We start from the raw sequence: 20,197 nt of genomic DNA on the forward strand, positions 1-20,197 counted from the left end.
TTCCCTACTCTTGCTACTCCACCAAATTTCCAGCTATGCTCACTTGTATACCACCATCACAGAATATGGATCTTACAGAAGGATGACCAACTGCTTCCTTTCCAGTCCCTATCTTTTTGTGATGTCAAAGGCTAGATATACTCAAGGTCCCTGGGGCTGGCTCAAAGCTCACCCAACACTGCCAGATCCACCAGTTTTTCTGTTGGAAAGTTGGCATTTGCCTTTGGCTGGTATTTCAGAATGGGTTGGCACCTCCCCAAGTGTTGGATTTCTGAACATCATTCCAGCTATTAAAATACTAGTGACAAAATTCAGCACCACATTTCTTTTTTTGTTTGTTTCTTAAAATTATTTTATTTACTCACTTTGCACCATGATCACTGCCCCCCCCTTCTTCTTCTCCCCTTCTCCCAGTCCAATCTCTACAAGTTCCTCCCTCATTTCCTCTTCTCCTTTTACTCAGAGAAGAAGATGCTTTCCCTTGGGTACCACCCCACCCTGGGACAAACAGTTTTAGTAAAACTAAGGGCAACCTCTCATGCTGAGACCCAACCAGCCTGTCCAGTTAGGAAAAGGGAATCCAATGACAGGCAACAGAGTCAGAGATAGCACCCCCTCCGATTGTTAGGGAATCCAAATGAAGACCATGTTAAACATCTTCCACAAATGTGGAAAAGTCCAAGGTCCAGTCCCTGCATACTCTTTGGTTAGCACCACATTTCTTATAGAAGAGTTTGTTTGAATGCCATTGGACTTCAACAGGCTACAACTTGTTAATAGCACAAGTGTTAAAGTCAGATCCTTTGCATTTAAATCCTGGCATTTAGAGCCACTTGTTTTGGTGGTGACACACAATGTCCTTTTCCCGAGTTTCCTTATCTATTAATGTGGACCCCGTATGAGTTCCTACCTGGTAGGATGGCTGTGGAGAATACTTGAAGTAATCAATACTGAGCACTTAGCACAGTGCATGACATAGAAACACAGTAAGAGATAAGTGTGTTGATTGCTATTTAAATTTTGGCTGCTTAAGTGTGCATCTAGATGTGCTGTAGTGGCTACTGCCACGGTCTGAATTAATCGGGGTGCTTTTGTTAACAAAACTTGACTCTATGACTTATGCAATTAAGGCATTTATTTATTGCTTCATACAATGAGAAATCCAACTTAGAACGCACTCTTAGTTTGGTTCATTTGTTGTCCCAGAGTTGTCCTTAAGAGCATAGACTCTCTGCCTTGCTTTTCTACCAGCAGCAGGACAGGGAGTAGCTCATGGATACAAGATGTTAGCCAGTTGCTTACAGGACAGCATGGACTTTTCCTTACTCACATCAAGCATTTGAGGCTAAGAGTAGCACTTTCCCTAAACCATGGATGCCCATACTTTCCTTCCGTGTGATAAGATCAACCAAGGCCAGGTGTTGCCTTAAACCAACTTCTCAAGGCCAGACATATCGCTTTACTTGGAAGACCCCAAAGTTGCATGAGTATAAAAACAAACTGAAGGCTTTCTAAAATTCAGTTTCCTGTGAGTCTTCTGGTCACATGCTTAGGATTATTATACATGCTAGTGAATAGTCTAGATTATTTTACTTTAGTTCATTTAATTAGTCTACCAGTTTTTCCTTATGGCTTCTTCATTTATCCTTAATTTCAGGTGACCACTATCCCTATTCCTCCTTTCCCATATTTCCTACCTCCTTCCTTGCTTAAATCTTTCCACTTCTCTGTGTGTTACCTTCTATTTTAATATCACTGATGTTCTAGATCCAAGAGGAACACTAGGCTTGGACAATCCAGAATCTGAGCAACAGATTGACCTGCCAGCACAGGTCAATGCTTAGCAAAGTTAAGTCAAGTTCTGCCAGGAAGGAAGAAAGCAGAGATGTCAAAAGTACCCTCCATAGAAGCATAGGACAGGCCAACAACCAAGGACCCTATGCATAATTCAGAAATGCCACACAACTGTCACTCCTTGTTTTGTTGTTGTTGTTGTTGTTTTTGGTTTATTTCATTTATTTAGTATCATTCACTGAACACTTCCTAAGGCTTGGGACTGTTGTGTCATGGAAAGAATCTCTCAAGCTGTCTACAATATGGTGGGGCCAGGAGACAAGTAAAACCTAGAGTGGGATGTGCATAGTTCTGGTGCTTTTAAGATGCAAGACAACTGTGTATGGCTTTGGAGGAAGTAAGAGAAAGCCACCTGCATAGATTTTCTTCCCTCACTGCTAAAGAGCTTGCTGGAGTGCAAAGAGTCGATAAACTCAGCTGAATCCTCAGCTGTTTTGTCTCCTTCTTTCTAAAGATGGATGACTCAGAGCAGCCGAGAGAGCAGAGTTCTCATGTTGGAGCAGCAGAAAGGCCAACACTCCTGTCCTCGCCCTCAGAGAGAAGACTCTTGGTGTGATTGCTTGCTCAGCTATTCCTGAAGCTGCTCATTCTTAACGTCTGACTCTGGCTAGTGGGGGGTGGGTAGCTGATGAGAAATGAGGGGAATAAAAATGCTTTGCAAGGTCTGAATTGCTGTGTGCATGTGCTGACTAGCTTATATTAATACGGAGCATAGAGCATTATTAACATAGAGTGTTGGGCTTCCCTGCTCTCCCATTCTGACTCCTGGGGCTGAGGATGAGAAATACAGGAAAAAAAGAGGTCAATCATAAACTAAAGACAATTCTCATTCCCCATTGGTCTGAAAGTGTCCTTCCAAAGGCGGACACCCAGCACAACTGATTAAGTAACAATAGCAGTAATAATTATGACACTGGATGGCTCCTGAATGCTTTATACCTCAAGATGATTGTAGACAAATGATGTCATCTGATGTCTGGAATCTGTCTAAGACTGATGGTCTGCTCAGAACCCTTCAGTGTGGACAACTTCTGACACCTCCTTGTGATGCATTTGCACCCTGCTGTTAGAAAATGTCACACCTCTTTCTGGTTTCTTCCTCCCTCACACACCTATTGCCCATCTCCTTTACTGCTTCTGTACTGTTGTAAAATAGCTTCTTCAAGCTATCAGCACAGACAATCTGTTTCTAACATTGTCTCTGCCCCTGATTTCCCTTGACAATTTCGATACCATGTCAAATGCATCCCAAGATACAAGTATATGAGCCAGGAATATATTTACTATGAAAAGAGGCTTTGTTAAAATTCAGGAGTTAGGAAATATTGTTTGACAAGAGGAAAAATCTGAATGCCATACATTCTTTAAAGATTGGCTAGCCCTTTCCAGAGGGCACTTGGATCTGCTCCTTCATGGCTTCAAGGGTCCTGAGAGACAACCAGACAGCTATTACTGTTGGGGTTCAGGAGTTGCCACTCAAATCATACAAACACTGATCTCAGTTAAGCAAGAATAATTTATTGAACACACATCTTAATACTGGACATCCAGGACTGGAAAGAGGACTTAGGAGCCTAATTGTAGTCCTAGTCTGCTCTCAGAGTAGTTTTTTTTTAAAAGGAAAAACCAGGTTCAAAGGTTCAAAGGGCAAGGAGGGGAGCAGTTGGCTTACTAGGTAAAGTATTATCAGCTAGCCTTTAAGCTGATTGGTCCTGAGTAAGGTAAGGGGGGTGGTGGACGGGGGGTGAGCAGGGAATTTTAAAACACTGAGGTAACAGAGCATGAGTATTATAATCATAACGTTTTTGGCTTATTAGTAGCTTTCTTCAGTGTCAGCCACAAAAAACCACAGTGAGCTCCTATGTAGGTGCAGGAAGGACTGCCAGATGGTCAGCTCTGACTCAAGATATTTTAGACATATTAGTTCATATTGACCTCTGATTTGATGGGTCCTACATAAAGCTTTGTGGAATTTCTTAAGATTAGCAAACCTCATATAGTGCATTCAGAACATACAGAATGAAACAGGGTATGTGGTCAACATGTCCTTGAGCCAGGTCACTTCTCTGTGTCAGTGACTGACAGGCATGTTACAGCAACAATATGAAATAGCTGGCAGGCATGGAGCAAAATGGCTACAACTACTCTGAGTGCTGATGGGGTGTCAGATCATAACACCAGAACCCATCCTCTTGGAGATTTCCAGGATAAGACTTCTCTCTAAAATTGCTAGTACCAACTCAATAATAAATGGATGCATTTGCCAGGTTAAGTTGACTTAAGTGACACACAGAGGTCTGGATCTTGCCATCCCAGGAAGCTAAGGGATTTGGAGAAGCAAAAGTCAGTCAGTCATGGGTTGAATTCCAGCCCTCTATTAATGAGCTGTGTGGTTCTAGGTAACTTACACAGCTTATGAAAACAGTGTAAAATTCTGATAATTACCTAGCCTCTCTTCAGGAGTGTATATCTAGACTTCCTGGAGAAAGAGAAGGGTTACGGGAGCAATTCAGGCAGCAAGGTATCTAGCAAGGACTCTATAGAGTCTCCTAAGCTAGAACGCTCATGCAGGGCACAAGAGAAATGAAACCTGTCTGTTTTCTGCTCTGGGTTTTCTTGTTGTAATGATACTGTTCACAGGGAGCTGGATGTCTTAGTGACATGTTTGCTAAGGAAGCACAGGGACCTGGCTTTGGATCACTGCTGTACATGAAAAAGACCAGGACTTGACTTTGGATCACTTCAGTGAAGTGGTTGCTATAAAAGCACAAGGAGCTGACTTTAGATCATGGCTGTACATGTAATAGGCCAGGAGCAATGGCATGCATCTGTCATCTTGGCACTGAGGAAGCCGAGGCAGGAGAGTTTCTGGGGTTTAGTAGCCAGTCAGTCTACCCAATCAGTAAGCTTGAGGTTCACTCGGAGACACACACACACACACACACACTATATATATAGTGTATATATGTATATATGTGTATATATGTGTATATATACATATATATATCTATATATGATATATATGTATATATATATCAATATACATATATTTACACACATATATATATATATATATATATATATATATATATATATCAATAAATAAAGTGGAAAAGTGATGGAGGGAGACACCTGACATTGTCATCTGGCCTTCACATGCACACATGCATGCAATATGCATACATGCATACACACATAGATACATACATATGTACACATTACTTCAAAATTAAATAAAGAAAAACAACAGCAGCAATAACAAAACTCATTTAAAAGTGATGTTACTTAGTAGATGGAAAGGCAACCTGGGTATATGCACACATGTTTATGATTCATAATTACCCTGCACTATCTGTAATTTCTTAGGCAGTAGGATTGATGATATACGATCATAATTTGTTTTTCCTTTGTTCTTTATAATGATGACCTCTCATTCCTTCTTGGGTATCCTTTTTGGGGAGTCTCACAGTGCTGGGGCTTAAAGTTTATCTCTGTTTCCTCTATCCATAATGTGGGGATGGTCTTGTTTTAGACCTTGTCCTGCCTTGCTTTCATGGTAGCTAACCATACTTCACTGTTAAAGCAATGCCAGATATTTACAACCTTAAAGAAACTAGTTAATATGTGCATCTTACATGTGTACTTTCCAGTCTGTGATTTAGTTGAATATTATTTCCTGAGTTTAATCTACATAGTTCTAAAATATAAACTGCCTTTATTTGTTTATTTTCTGAATTGATTTTCTATGTGGTCCAAGCTGGCTTCACATTCCCAAGGTAGTCTAGATTGGCCTCAAACTCATGGTCCTCCTCCCTTAAAATCCTGATATTTGGGATTGCAAAAATGTACCATCAGGTCTGGCACTAATAACTTTCATTATTCATTTAATTATTCCTAAATATTCATATTATTTAACCCTTAAGTTTAGAATATATGAGAGCCAAGGAGATATAAGATGTAAATAGCATAGTACAGATCACAGAATGCACATAAGACTGCTATTGTCTTAGGGTTTCTCTTGCTGTCATAAAACACTATGACTAAAAGCATCTTGGGGAGGAGAGGATGTATTTCATCTTACAGCTCCTGATTATAGTGCATCATCTAGGGAAGTCAGTGCAGGAGGTTCAGGCAGGAACCTCATGGAAAGAATGAAGCAGAGACCAATGAGGAGTGCTGCTTCATGGCTTATTCTTGCTCAGTTTTCTCATTCATCCCAGAGGTATCACCTCCTATAGTGACTTGGGGCCTCCCATATCAATCATGAATCATGAAAGTGCCTCACAGGCTTACCAACAGGCAATTGCATTTTTAAACTGGGGTTCCTTCTTTCTGAATAATTCTTGCTTGTATCAAGTTGACATAAAGCTAGCCAGCATAGCTGCTGGCACCAATATTATTGGATGACCTCATGTAGTGTTTTTTTTTTCTCTAAATAATGAGAAGATCATCCATTTCCAGCTGCTGCTGGGAGATTTCAATTGACTGTTTCTGAATAGACATGCCCCAAACTTAATCTATATTATCTTCGTTTTAGCTTTTTTCTTAGATTTCTTAGATTTTTATAATCTCAAACATTTGAATTTGCAAATATGTGGTTAAAAGAATTAGTCCAAAAGATGTTCTTTAAAAACAGGACTGTTGAACATAGCATGGCAGAACAGGCTTGTAATCATAGCTACTTGTGGGGTTAACACAGGAGACTAACAAGTCTAAGTTCAAAACTTGACCTGATTTCAAATTAAAAGTGTATGGGGTTGTCATCTATTAAAGTCAGCACTTTTTCAAGTTTTATGTAAATTTTGTTTGTTTGTTTATTTAAAAAATTGTTTGGAAATGCCAGAACCCCATGGTGATCACTGATCTTCTTTGGTCTAGTTTTCACTGTACATGGGATATGTCTCCTCCAGCTGGCTATAGTTATCTATCAGTCAGTGCTGTGTTCTTGATGTTGAGCCCAAGTATGAGATTCCATATGAAACAAGCAAAGAAACTTAGATGATTAGAACACAGAGGTACAAAAATGTTAGTGACGTTATAAAAAATATTAACAAAAAGCATGATGGGATAGAGAGCAGAAAATGGAGAACTAAGTTTATGATTCAGAGGACAGGCCTGAGGAATGTTTCCTGAGAGTCGCAGAGAGCAAGAGGTAGTCAAAGAGAGAATTACACTGGAAGCAGACATTTCTGCTCTGAAAAGAGACATGTTTAATGCAACAGAGAACACAAAGATATCACAAAAGTAAATGCACTCAAATCTGTATATTAAAAATTCTATATATTATTTATTAAAGATACAAAGGTATATGCATATCCTTGTGAAACAATGAAATTTCAGTCATAACAAAAGAATCTTATTTATCTAGAAAAAAATGGCTTCCAGAAAAAGAAAAAGTAGGAGGCTCATGGTAGAACCTTTCTCTCCAGCACTGAATAACCTTTGACTTAATTGCTCAGGTGTTATGGCAGAATGCCATGAAAATGGGTAGCTAAAACAGAAGCAATTTATTCTTCACAGTTCTGAACATGAAGATAGCCAAGATTAAAGTGCCTGCCAGTTCAGTTCTTATTGAGAATCCTTTTCCTGGTATGCAGATGGACCCCTCTTGCTGTGTCTATATGTGGCACAGCATCTCTCGTGTCTCTTCTTAGGAAACTAATTCCTTCTACCAGTGCCCCGTCCTCATAACTTAATTTCCTCCCTAAAGTCCAAGAACTAAGGATCATTTATTGGGATTAGTGCTCTCCTATATGGATTGGTGTTAGGAGGACACATTCATTTGATAGCACCACATGTTTCCATGGACACAATTTGATAGAAAAAGATTCCATTTAGAACAAGCTACCACTCATATTTGAAGGTTAGAGCAAATGTGAATGAGCAAGGATCGCTGTTGTAGAATACAGGGTCTTCTGTGTGTACGTACTAGGGAGGAATTGGTGGCTCAGTTGGTAATTCTATTTCTGATTTCCACTGTAGTGGCATAAGTTTGCATCTCCACTAACAATGCATAAAGATTTCTCTTTCTCTACATCTTCACCAGAATTTTCTGTCGTATGCTTTCTTGATGGTAGCCATTCTGACTGGGGTAAAATGGAATTTCAAAGCACTTTTAATTTGCATTTTCCTGTTGACTAATGATACTGGGCACTTAAAAAAATGTTTATTAGCTACTTGTTCCTCTTTTGAGTATCCAAAGTTGTTGACTTTATTTCTTGAATGACTCGAATCCTATTTAGAAAGTATATTTTGTTAGATGTTAGAATAGTGAAAGCCTGCTGGTTTCCTAGTTCCATTTGCTCGTAATACTTTTTTTGTCCTTTTACTCTAAGATAGTATCTGTCCTAGACAGTGGAGTGTTTCTTGTGAACAACAAAAGTGTGCATCCTGTTATGTGTCTGTTGATTGGGGAATAGAAGCTGCTAAGAGTTAGTACTGAGACATGTATAGAAAATGCTGCCATTTTGTTGGTTTTTATGTTTATTTTTTTTTTTAACTCCTACATTATACATCCTCTATTCTAGTATCATTTCTTCTCCCAACCCACTCAGTTTCTTGGGTGTACTTATCCTTTTCTTTACTCCAAAATACTCCATCTAGTATTCAGTGTAGGGTTAGTTTGGTGGTTATGAAGTCATTTACCCAGTTTTTTTTTGTTTTTTTTTTTTTTTTTTTTTATCACAGAAGATATTCCTTTAAACTTCAATTATAACAGACAAGTTTGCTAAGGTAAAGTAACCTGGGTTGGTATTTGTGTTCTTTCAGACTTTGAAGCACATTTCTTTAGGCCCTTCTGCCTTTTAAATTTCCAGTGAGAAAGAACTCTGCTGTTATTCTGATGGGCTTGTCCTGCGTTTTAACTATAATATGGTATGGGCAGTTTCTCTTCTGGCCTTGCCTATGCAGTGCTCTGTGTGCCTCTTGTACATGAACGGGCATCTCCTTCCCAAGAGTTGGAAATTTTTCTTCTATGATTTTATATGAGATATGTTTTTATCCCTCTGACTTGGTCTTTTATTTATCAATTCTGATAGACTGGTATGCCAGTAGGGTCTATGGATCCTCCTGTCTATGCCTCCTGTCAATTACAAGTGTGTACCACTACATCTGGCTGTTACAATATAGCAGCCTGTATTTATTATGTGTTATTGTTGTTGTTTTGAAACCAGGTTTTCTAATGAAGTCCATGCTTGTCTGGAAGTTTCTATGTAACCAGACTTGCCTAAAACTTGTGATCATTCTCTCTGAACCTCTTAATAGCTGCTGGTATTACAGGTATGTGGCATTGTGACCTCTAGTTCATAACTATTAATGTCTTCTAGAAGAGTATTCAGTGCAATATATTTTAAGATGACTGAGATAAGCTCTGAGAAGGCCTTTAGGAAATTTCAACATTAATTTCTAATAAATATCAAAATAACCAGGCATAGTGGCACACAGCTATAATCCTAGCACTTGGGAGACAGTGACAAAAGAATCTTGGGTTCTAATCCCGAATGACATTGTGAAACCTTTTCTTATTACCCACTCCTCAAAAAGAAATATTCTATCAGAATGTAACCAAACCTTCCCTTTGAGGACAGTATTATGTCTTCCATGACTTTTTACTTTGTATACAGTCTTGAGATAACCAACCACAGATATGCAGAAACATGAGGCACCCGTATGGAGTTGTCTTCAACAAAACCCATCTCTCATTTTATCTATGCTGTCTTGAATTCTGGAAATCTTCCCTATGCTATTACTTCTCCTACTTTGGTGCATATGATCGTTTCAGACTAGAGTAAAATATACTCAATTAGTCTCATATAGCATTCAGTTGATGGTATTCTCAACAGCATTAGGACAAAGTCAACATTTAGTATTTCATTAGCTATAGTCCTCAGAATCTGAGCTTTAGCCAACCTAACAGTCTCCATAAACTATCAGCATATACCTTACAAACTTAATTTTCCCTTTGTTTAAGTTTCTGTATTGATTTTTCCATTTGGCCTGAGACATTAATTCAGCCATGGCTAGATTCATTAATGTTTTCACACATTCTGTCCTGGCACACAAAAAGGAAGTCTAAAGAAATTCTATTATCCATGACAACATAGTAAGTATTGAAGCCAAGCTGATTGATCATGCCAATACCAGAAGAGAAGCCAAGGGTCTGAACAAGCATTCAATTAGAATTGAACACTCTCTGTCCCGTCGCTGAGTTTCTGCCTTGAAACTAGCCTGAGATTGATCTTAGGAGAAAGAAAGTTATCTCGTGTTGATACATCACAAGATAGAATCCTGAGTTTCCAAAATAGGTCTCTAGAACCCTCATTCTTTTTCTACACTAATATCTAGGAAATGGCTAAAATTATTTGACAGATTTCAGGAGACAGTTGCAATTAGTGATCAAGTAAGCTTATTAAGGCGCATAGTTCAGGAGTACATGAGGAAAGTAGTGTCCATATCTTGGCAAGTTGATTTTCAAGAGAGCTGGTGTGCTTCTGAGCAAACTCAAATGTCTGTAAATCACAACCAAAGAAAAGCAGATGTTGATTAGACTGGCAAGCAACACTGAAACCTAGTGGCTAACAGCAGTGAGGTACCACAAATAACTCTTGAGAGGAAATCCAAGATACAGTAAAGTTCACCTACCAGGTGAGGCCTTCCTCATTGCCAGAGGACTGGATCAATTATAAGAGTCACAAATTGGGTACATCATCCTCAGTGCACCCAGAACATCTTCTGTATCCATGTAGTGTCTGTGATTGTGAATGTGTAGCCATCTTCAGTATGATGAAGGATCCAGGTAGCAACAATTGCCATGTGAGAAGCATCCAGAGTTCTATCAACAGTGCATTTTGTTTTCATGGCTTGTGTGAGGTGTCAGTTTACAGTTTTCAAACTGTCAGACCAAATAGCTACACAACTGCCAATACTCTGACAGTTTGGAAAAATACAGCAACATCTCTGAGGAGAGTACTTTCCAGACCACCCCTCTCTTCTTTCTTCTTTCCTTCCTTTCTTTTTTATTCATTCATTAATTTATTTACTTTACATCCTGATTGTAGCTTCCCCTCCTTCCTCTCCTCCCAGTCCCTTCTTCTCCCCTCCCCAACTCCCATTCCCTTCGTTTCTACCCAAAAAGTGGAGGCCTCCATGGATATCAACCTACCTTGGTAAATCAAGTTGCAGTAGGACTAGGTGTATCTACTCGTATTGAAACTAGACAAGGCATCCCAGTTAGAGGAAGGAAATCCAAAAGCAAGCAACAAAGACAGAGATAATCCCTTGTGATGGTTTGTATATGCTTGGCCCAGGGAATGACACTATTAGAAGGTGTGGCCCTACTGCAGTAGGTGTGGCCTTGTTGGAGTAGGTTTGTCACTGTGGGTGACTTTAAGACTCTCATCCTAGCTTCCTGGGAGCTAGTATTCTGTTAGCAGCCTTTGGATGAAGAAGTAAAACTCTCAGCTCCTCTTGCACCATGCCTGCCTAGATGCTGTCATGTTCTTGCCTTGATGATAATGGACTGAACTTTGAACCTGTAAGCCAGCCCCAATTAAATGTTATATGAGTTGCCTTGGTCATGGTGTTTGTTCACAACAGTAAAACTAACTAAGACACCCTGCCCCTGCTGTTCAGGGTTCCACATGAAGACCAAGCTGCATATCTGTTACATATGTGCCGAGGGCGTAGGTCCATCCCGTGCATGCTCTCTGGTTTGTGGTTCAGTCTTTGTGAGACACTATGGCCCCAAGTTAGTTGATTCTGTAGATTTTCTTGTGATGCCCTTGACCCTTCTGGGTCATATAACCCTTCTTTCAGGTCTTCTGCAGGAAGAATTGACAAATGGGACCTCATAAAATTGCAAAGCTTCTGTAATGCAAAGGACACTGTCAATAGGACAAAATGGCAACCAACAGATTGGGAAAAGATCTTTACCAATCCTATATCTGATAGAGGGCTAATATCCAAGATATACAAAGAACTCAAGAATTAGACTCCAGACAATCAAATAACCCTATTTAAAAAGGGGTACAGAGCTTGACAAAGAATTTTCAACTGAGGAAACTTGAATGGCCGAGAAGCACCTAAAGAAAGGTTCAACATCCTTAGTCATCAGGAAAATGCAAATCAAAACAACCCTGAGATTCCACCCAATGCCAGCCAGAATGGCTAAGATCAAAAACTCAGATGACAGCAGATGCTGTCGAGAATGTGGAGAAAGAGGAACACTCCTCCATTGTTGGTGGGGTTGTAAGTTTGTACAATCACTCTAGAAATCAGTCTGGCAGTTTCTCAGAAAATTGGACATAGCATTACATGAGGACCCAGCTATACCACTCCTGGGCATATACCCAGAAGATGCTCCAACATATAACAAGGACATATGCTCCACTATGTTCATAGCAGCCTTATTTATAATAGCCAGAAGCTGGAAAGAACCCACATGTCTTTCAACAGAGGAATGGACACAGAAAATGTGGTATATGTACACAATGGAGTACTACTCAGCTATTAAAAGCAATGAATTCATGAAATTCTTAGGTAAATAGATGGAACTAGAAAATATCACCTTGATTCAGGTAACCCAATCACAAAAGAAGGAACATGGTATGCACTCATTGATAAGTAGATATTAGTCCAAAATCTCACAATACCCAAGACATAACTCACAAACCATATGAAGCCCGAGAAAAGAAAGACCAAAATGAAATTACCACCATCAGATTATTCTGTAGGCAAGTCTGTGGGGGCATGTACTTGATTAGTGAGTGATATGGAAGGGCCCCACCCAGTATGATTGGTTCCATTTCTGTGTATGTCCTGGTTTGATTTCCATTGTTGTGATAAACACCATTAGCACAGCATCTTAGGAAGGAAGAGATTTATTTTATCTAATAACACCCAGTTCTCGGTCTATCACTGAGGAAAGCCATGGCAGGAACTCAAGGCAAGAACCTGGAGAACAGAACTGAAGCAGAGACCATAAACAACATTTTTTTCCTATAAAGAGAGCTCTGAACCCCATGATGAATTGTAGCCGTCAAATTATACCCTCTTTCCCTTTTAAAGTTACTTTTTCTGAGGTATGTGGTCACAGCGACAAGAGAAGAAACTAATAAAACGTTTAAGACTACAGTAATAAAAATAAGAGAACAACAGAGGATCAAGAATAGACGGAAGCTAATGATGAGCAATTGCAATATAAGGATAGAATTTTCAATACGCAGAATAAGAAATTGAGAGTGCAAAAAGTTTTTTAAATATACATGAATAGTGCCAGGCGGTGGTGGTGCATGCCTTTAATCCCAGCACTTGGGAGGCAGAGGCAGGCGGATTTCTGAGTTCGAGGCCAGCCTGGTCTACAAAGTGAGTTCCAGGACAGCCAGGGCTACACAGAGAAACCCTGTCTCAAAAAAACAAAACAAAACAAAACAAAACAAAACAAAACAAAACAAAAATATATACATGAATAATTGTTTTAGAAGAAAATTCAATTATAGTCCTAACTAATTCCAAGATAAGACTGATGTGGACATAAGGACATTAACATTTTCAGATAAAGTATAAAGATTCCCCTTCTTACAGTTCTCTGAACCAGTTGTAGGATATTTTTTAAATTTTGCCTTATAAAGCATTTCATGGATAGGAGACTTTCTTGCTCTATAATTTCTTTATGGTCCTAAGTTCTCAGTGGAAAAGTCTTGCCACTTGGCTTTGGTTCCTGAGGTTTCTGGTCCACTGACACTTTCAGCAGGTCTTTGTAGGGTCAGTCCATCAGGCTGCAAAGTGCCCTTGGGATTCTCTCTAGTTGTGTATGTGTATTTCCGATAACGTACAATAAAATTTAAGTGTGATCTTGGTTTAAAGTAACAGTATGTTTGTTCATTTAAAATATGGAGAATCTTCCCGTATATCAGTCTTTCTCTCTAGCATTAGATTTGGGACCTTTCTGTGCTGCTGAGCTCTTGACTCCAGCCCCCACAACACACTTGCTTTGCATAGCTAATGTCTGCCAGAAGCATTAGCTACTATCTCCAGCTGCCTTACTATATCTGCCTCTTCTTTAACTCTTTCTATATGCCATCTTCAGTGCAATACCCATCCATCAGAAACCCAGTCATTGTATTCTCATGTTCAAAGCATTCTGAATAAGGTTGGGACTCCTTACAACATCCAAAGATTTCCCTTTCCTTTGCCTCCTCAAACCATCTGCAGGCTTGCCTAGAAGTTAACCAGTTCTACAGCACTTGAAGAGTAGGGTTTGGGGGAGATTTTTTAAACTATGTAAATGCTGGGGCCGCATACAAAATAAGGATTAGTGTGAAATGTATCAGTACCTGGTAAGTATTTAGATCTAGCTGCTGCTTCACTTGAAGCAAACTACTTGTAAACAATGATTTATTGAGTGCCTGCTCCACACCAAGACACTAATTCAGCTGCATTCTGAAACCTGTAAACAACAGTGAGTCAGGTAAGTGACAACAAGGACATAAAAGACATATGAAAACTCAGACACCCAAGATGGGAGCTTTGCTTTTTCATTTATCAATTTTCTTTTCCTTTACTCCTTTGCATCCCATCCCTTGGCTCAAGGGCCTGATTATCACTACACTATACAATACACAAGGCCCTAAAGAGAATATTATCATTTTTCTCTCAGATCCTTGATTCATTATAGGTGGCATGTGGTCATACCCATAGATAATTGAAAATAGCTTGGGCGGGTATGAGTAGTTTGGATATCTTGTTTACTAATGATACATTTTTCATTGTCTATATTCATTCTCTTTAGTCATATTTTACATGACCTCTTAGGAAAGTCCTCTGAGATGACATAACTTTTTTTCTGATTAAAAAATAAAAGATGGTAAATGAACGGACAGGGAGAATCCAAGATGAATGGGATGATGGAAATGGTATTTATGAAATCTCCCTTGCCCATCATCAGCGAGCCGTCCAGTTGAGTCAACTGCCTTATAAATGTTTTCTGGGTTTTTATTCATTACAACATCTGTAGGAGGCTGAGAAATAGTCCAGTTTCCATTAAAGTAGCAATAAGTGAAGCGTTGGCAAATATTACTGGACAAGCTGCTGCAGAATATGATTCATTTGCTCAGAGCCTTTTAGGGGTCCACAAATGCTATTTATAAACCATAGATGCACTATTAGGGTGACTAATAAGTACCATGGGGCATTATTGGAGGATTATTTTTCTTTTGATGGGCACATTTGGAGCATGATCTTTATTGAGCTGAGCTCCTTCAGGATGTCCATGCATCAGCCACCTGATAGAGTCGGGTAATTAAAGGAAGTGTTTGCATCATGGTTAGTGTAGAAGCAGTATAGTACATAAAATTTATGATCAAACATGTAAAAATTTAGAGCTGGAAACATCAGAACATGTATGCTTTTCTTCTCTCCACTTCTACCCCAGATTTTACTAAAATCCCCTGCTTAGTCAGATAGTGGTCCCTGGGGTCCTTCTCATACAAGTTGTGCAAACAGGTTTAATCAGTAAACAAAAGTGGAATGCTTGATAAAACACATTTGCTCTGTTCAGTCTAATTGTTAGGTCACCAGACAGATACATGCAAGGGTCCACTCTGGGCCTGGCCCCTAACCTGGCTTCTGTTGTGCAGTGGATTTAAACAGGTTCAGCTCCATGTAACCCTCATGATGGACAATGGAAGATGAGCATATAATGTGCAGTTATGTGCTTCATCAGGCTCATAAGAAGGGCTGCAAAGAAGCAATCAATGGTGCCAGGGTAAGGTCCACCAGGAAGGGAGGAACTCCCTCTCAACCCTCGGGAATTCACGACCACCCCAGTAACTCACAAGACACCGAACTTGATGCAATCAGCAAGAGGTATATTTGAATCAACGCGTTGAGGTCACACTTCTGGCCTGTCCTACACAGAGGCAAGCAATGAAGTACGACCCCGACTCAGAAAGGAGTAGAGTTTTTAAAGGACAAAACTGCGACCCAGGGGTGATAAGGGGGAAATCATGATTAAGTATCTATAGAAAGCACCTGTCCAGTGTTCAGCTTCTGTGACAGGTTCGAGAAACTGTCATGGGGAAATATCTCATACAAGCCTTTCTTCTTTTGAGAATCAAACCCTATTCAATTTATTTTGTGGTCAGTCTGGTTCCTGGTACCCAGAGTGCACGGGCACGCTGACCTGAACTCCCAGCTCTGAACTCCTGGCTCCGTATCTTATCTAATTTGTCTTGTGGATAGCTAATTTCCTGAGACCCAGAGCACAGAACAAGCTGACCTGCACTCTTGGCTCCATCTGTGGATGGTTTAAAAAAATTTTAACTCTTTCACCAGACAGTCTTGTCGATGAAAATGGACACCTTGAAGGTGTCAGTGAGAAACAACTGAGACTGTATGTCAATGGTCTGAGAGACGCTACCCAGTGCCTAGTAAGAAAAAAAAAAAAAAAAAAAAAAAAAAAAAAAACAAAACAAAAACAAACCCTGGGGATCCATCCCATATACAGACACCAAACCCAGACACTATTAGGGATGCCAAGAAGTGCTTACGTACAGGAGCCTGATATAATTGTCTCCTGAGAGGCTTTGCCAGCATCTGACAAATACAGAGGCAAATGCTTGCAGCCAACCATTGGACTGAGCACAGGGTCCCCAATGGAGGAGTTAGAGAAAGGACTGAAGGAGCTGAAGGGGTTTGCAACTCATAGGAAGAACAACAAATATCAACCAACCAGAGTGCCCAGAGCTCCCAGGAACTAAACTACCAACCAAAAAGTACACATGGAGTGACCCATGGCTCCATCTGCATATATAGCAGAGGATGGCCTTGTCGAGCATCAATGGGAGGAGAGGTCCTTGGTCATGTGAAGACTGGATGCCCCAGTGTAGGAGAATGCCAGGGTGGGAAGGCGGGAGTGGGTGGGTGGGGGAGCATCCTCATAGAAGCAGGGGAAGGGGGATGGGATAGGGGGTTTCTGGAGGGGAAACCTGGAAAGGGGATAACATTTGAAATGCAAATAAATTAAAATATCCAATACAAAAAGTAAAAGTGCAATGCAGCTGTGTGTAAAAAGAAGCCACCAGGTAGAAATTATAGAAAGCTTTTCAATGAGGAACAAATGTGTTGGCATCTTGTTGCCCTTTTCTTTTGTGTATTGTGAGTAGGACAGCTGGAGTAGGTGTCCCTTATGGTGAGTAAAAATCAAAACCAAAGACACACAAAGAGCAATCGCTGCCCTTCCAGAACTGCCACTCCAAAGCCAGAAGGTCAGTACTAGACATTGTATGTGGAAAACAACTTCTCATTTGGTCAACTCACAACCCCGTAGGTTTTCTGTAGCCTAATATAAACCAAACAGGACATGTCTGGTGAGTTTTCACGAGCTCCAGCTTTCTACACGTCTACTATGAACTAAAAAGTCAATAATGCTGTATCTATGTATTTCTTATACATTGTGGAACTTCCTGAAATCAAATAAAACTTACCAAGTAAAGAGTTATTGTTAAATTCCACAGAATTAACAAAAGAACTGTTTAAAATACATGTACTATTTTATGAAATTATCATAATGTGTACAGAAGTGTTGTCCTGTAGAAACAAAAAGGAAAAAAAAAAGAAAAAGAAAAAGAAAAGAAACCAGAAGTATAATATCAGATTATTAATAGTCATATTTCAAAATTAAAGATAAACATATGTAATTGGATTTAATAGTTTACTCTCACCAGATATATGTAAAACATCACCATCCTAAGTGTAATAAACATACTTAATATGAACAAGACATTTTCCATTCTGCTGTCCCTTGAATATTCAAAGCGGATAGATGCTTTACACTCTCAGCACATTTCAGTTCAGGACAGCCATACCTTCTAACGATGCTCAAGAGTCTGCAACTCATAAATGCTTTATTGAACAGTGAAGTCGTGTAGTAGATAGTTAAGGTTCACGGAGGAATTTAAGAGCCAACATTGGCTGGGAGGATAATAAAAATATTTTAAAAGGTCTCGATGTTTGCTTACTTAATACACAAACCAATTTTTATCTCTTATACATTTACTATTTCAGCTATATTGACTCGCTCTTAAAAAGTAAGACAAAATTTTCTTTACTAAGATAATAATACATCTATGCTAAAGTACAACATAATTAAGAACAGTCTCAAGACTCCATAGGAACAATAAGAAGGTTGTTTACATATTTTTTCTGCTTTTACCTTTTCCATCTCTACCATCCTTATCACTGCTAATCTAAACTCAAGTAATCATAATCCTAACCTGTTCTTCCAATATTTCTCCCCTGCTACTGAAGGTCCTATTCTACTAGCTCAGTTAATTAGCCCAGAAAACTTCCCCATCTCTCCCACTGATCCTGTAGCAGCCCTTCCCACTGCCCTTGAATCTCACTTAGCTTCATCTCCATCATAGTCCACAGCACAAACCCTGCCACCGTAGACCCATACCACTCAAGGTGTGGTCATGGGTCCTTGGCCCTGCCCCTCTGACTCTCATGGAGCCACAACAGCAACGTTTTCAGAACACACTGTATTGTAATAGTCCCAAGTGTGATAGCCCAACATTTGATAACTTTCTGTGGATCATTAATATAAACAGTAGAGGATGCATTCCTATAAGGTTGGGTAGGAACAGCCCAACCTCTGTTCTATCTTCTCCACTTGCTCACTGGGCTCTGGCTCTTTTGGCTTGATTTTCTCTCTCAGAATCCCATTGTATTTGCTTCCAACTGTAGGCTTCCACTAAGAACCTTTCTCACACATATTTCTAAGTGATTCCTCATCATTCAGGCAATTCACTCAGTCAATTTCAGTGTCTGAACTGCTACCCCAATTCTCACTATAATTTCCTGTCCCACTAACATATTTGTTTTCCTCAAAGCACATGCCAGCATCTAAAACTGTCTGACCTTTGAGCATGTGGACTTGTTATTATCCCCCCTTCTTCCCTTTCTCTGGGTCTGCCTGATAGGCTTTTGTATACAGGGATCTACATAGGGGTCTTATCTGTGTTTTGTAATCAATATGAGGTCAAGGTCATAGAAGAACCTTATGTGGCAGGAGGGAAAAGAAAATATGAAAATATTATCCAGGGAATGGAGATTTATGGCGTGGGAAAAGGAGATGGAAGAGCAGTCACAGAAGTTGTCAGCAGAAGAGAAGAAAGTGCTCTGAAGCCAAGAGGAAGGTGGTAACGGTAGCAGCCCTGCCTCTGGCAGTCCAGTAACCCGTGCCATTCTGCTTTGTTACCAACTTTCTTCCACTTCTCTTTCCCTATTCTTGCTCCAGTTGAGCACTTGTATTTATAACCTTCTAGCTGCCAAAAAATGTTGGGCCGGTTCTTCCCATGCCTATCTGACTGCTTCTTCTAAGTTCCTCTAATCTTGTCTCTTCTGCTGCCTCTTGCATTGATACCCTGGTGAATCCCCTCCTCAGACCTTTTCTCATTGACTTTCACATGTTTTCTCACTGACTGTCTGGTTGTTTCGAGCTAGCAAACCATTTTCTGTCCCCCCTCGCTTACAAACTTACCTGCATCCCACTCCTTACTGCCTTTTGGATTTTTCAAGATCCACATCCTCTTAGCCAAATATTTTCTCCATCTGTATCCTAGATTTCATTCCCTTTCCCTGATGCTACACATAGGATCCACACTTGCCTGCTACTAACTCGACCGTCCACCGTCCATCAGTCCCTTTATTCACTCTACTTTAGCACAGAGACCTACTTTCTTCTTCTAGAACCAAAACCCACTTCATACCTTAGTTCCAATTCTCTCTTTACTATTTGCTACTATATTTCTGATTTTCACTTCCCTTCTTAAAAGGTGATCCTCTCTCTTAGTCCTTGACACTGTTCTTTTCTCCTGAGCCTTATATTAGCTTGAGAGAAAGCCCTTGACAAAGGTAGTTTGGAAAAGGAGTCCAACGAACATGGGTGAGAGAGCAAAATGAAACTAAAATATGTGGCTGAGATGAAATTAGCAGAAAGATGAGATGGCCATGTTGGCCACCACAGCAGAACTAAAGTTTTACCCCAATGGGGACCTTTAGTGGAATAGGTAGATTCATCTCATAATTGTCTATCACTGAATCAGGTATGTCAAAAAATGATTTAACCTTTAACCATTGTCTAAGGCTTGTCCATGGAAGTATAACCTCTTTTATGTGTTACCTTCAATCTGTACATATGCAGATCTGAGCAGCTCCCAAAGACCTTTCATACCTTAGCAGCGAAGTCAAATGCTAAAGCAGATACACCGCATGGGTGGAGGTAAGGCACCATTATCGCACTGAGTGAATGTGTGAAGGTACCAAGGATATATGATATGCATCA

The 20,197-nt window shown here is 39.9% G+C and overlaps 1 pseudogene; it reads right to left on the minus strand.

The window, feature by feature from the left end:
- Nucleotides 1-19,439, minus strand: part of LOC117693637 (60 kDa heat shock protein, mitochondrial pseudogene) — a 41,079-nt pseudogene extending 21,640 nt beyond the window's left edge.
- Between the last annotated feature and the right edge of the window lie 758 nt (nucleotides 19,440-20,197).

Source organism: Arvicanthis niloticus, chromosome 21, assembly GCF_011762505.2.
Source record: "Arvicanthis niloticus isolate mArvNil1 chromosome 21, mArvNil1.pat.X, whole genome shotgun sequence".
NCBI classification, from domain to species: Eukaryota; Metazoa; Chordata; class Mammalia; order Rodentia; family Muridae; genus Arvicanthis; species Arvicanthis niloticus.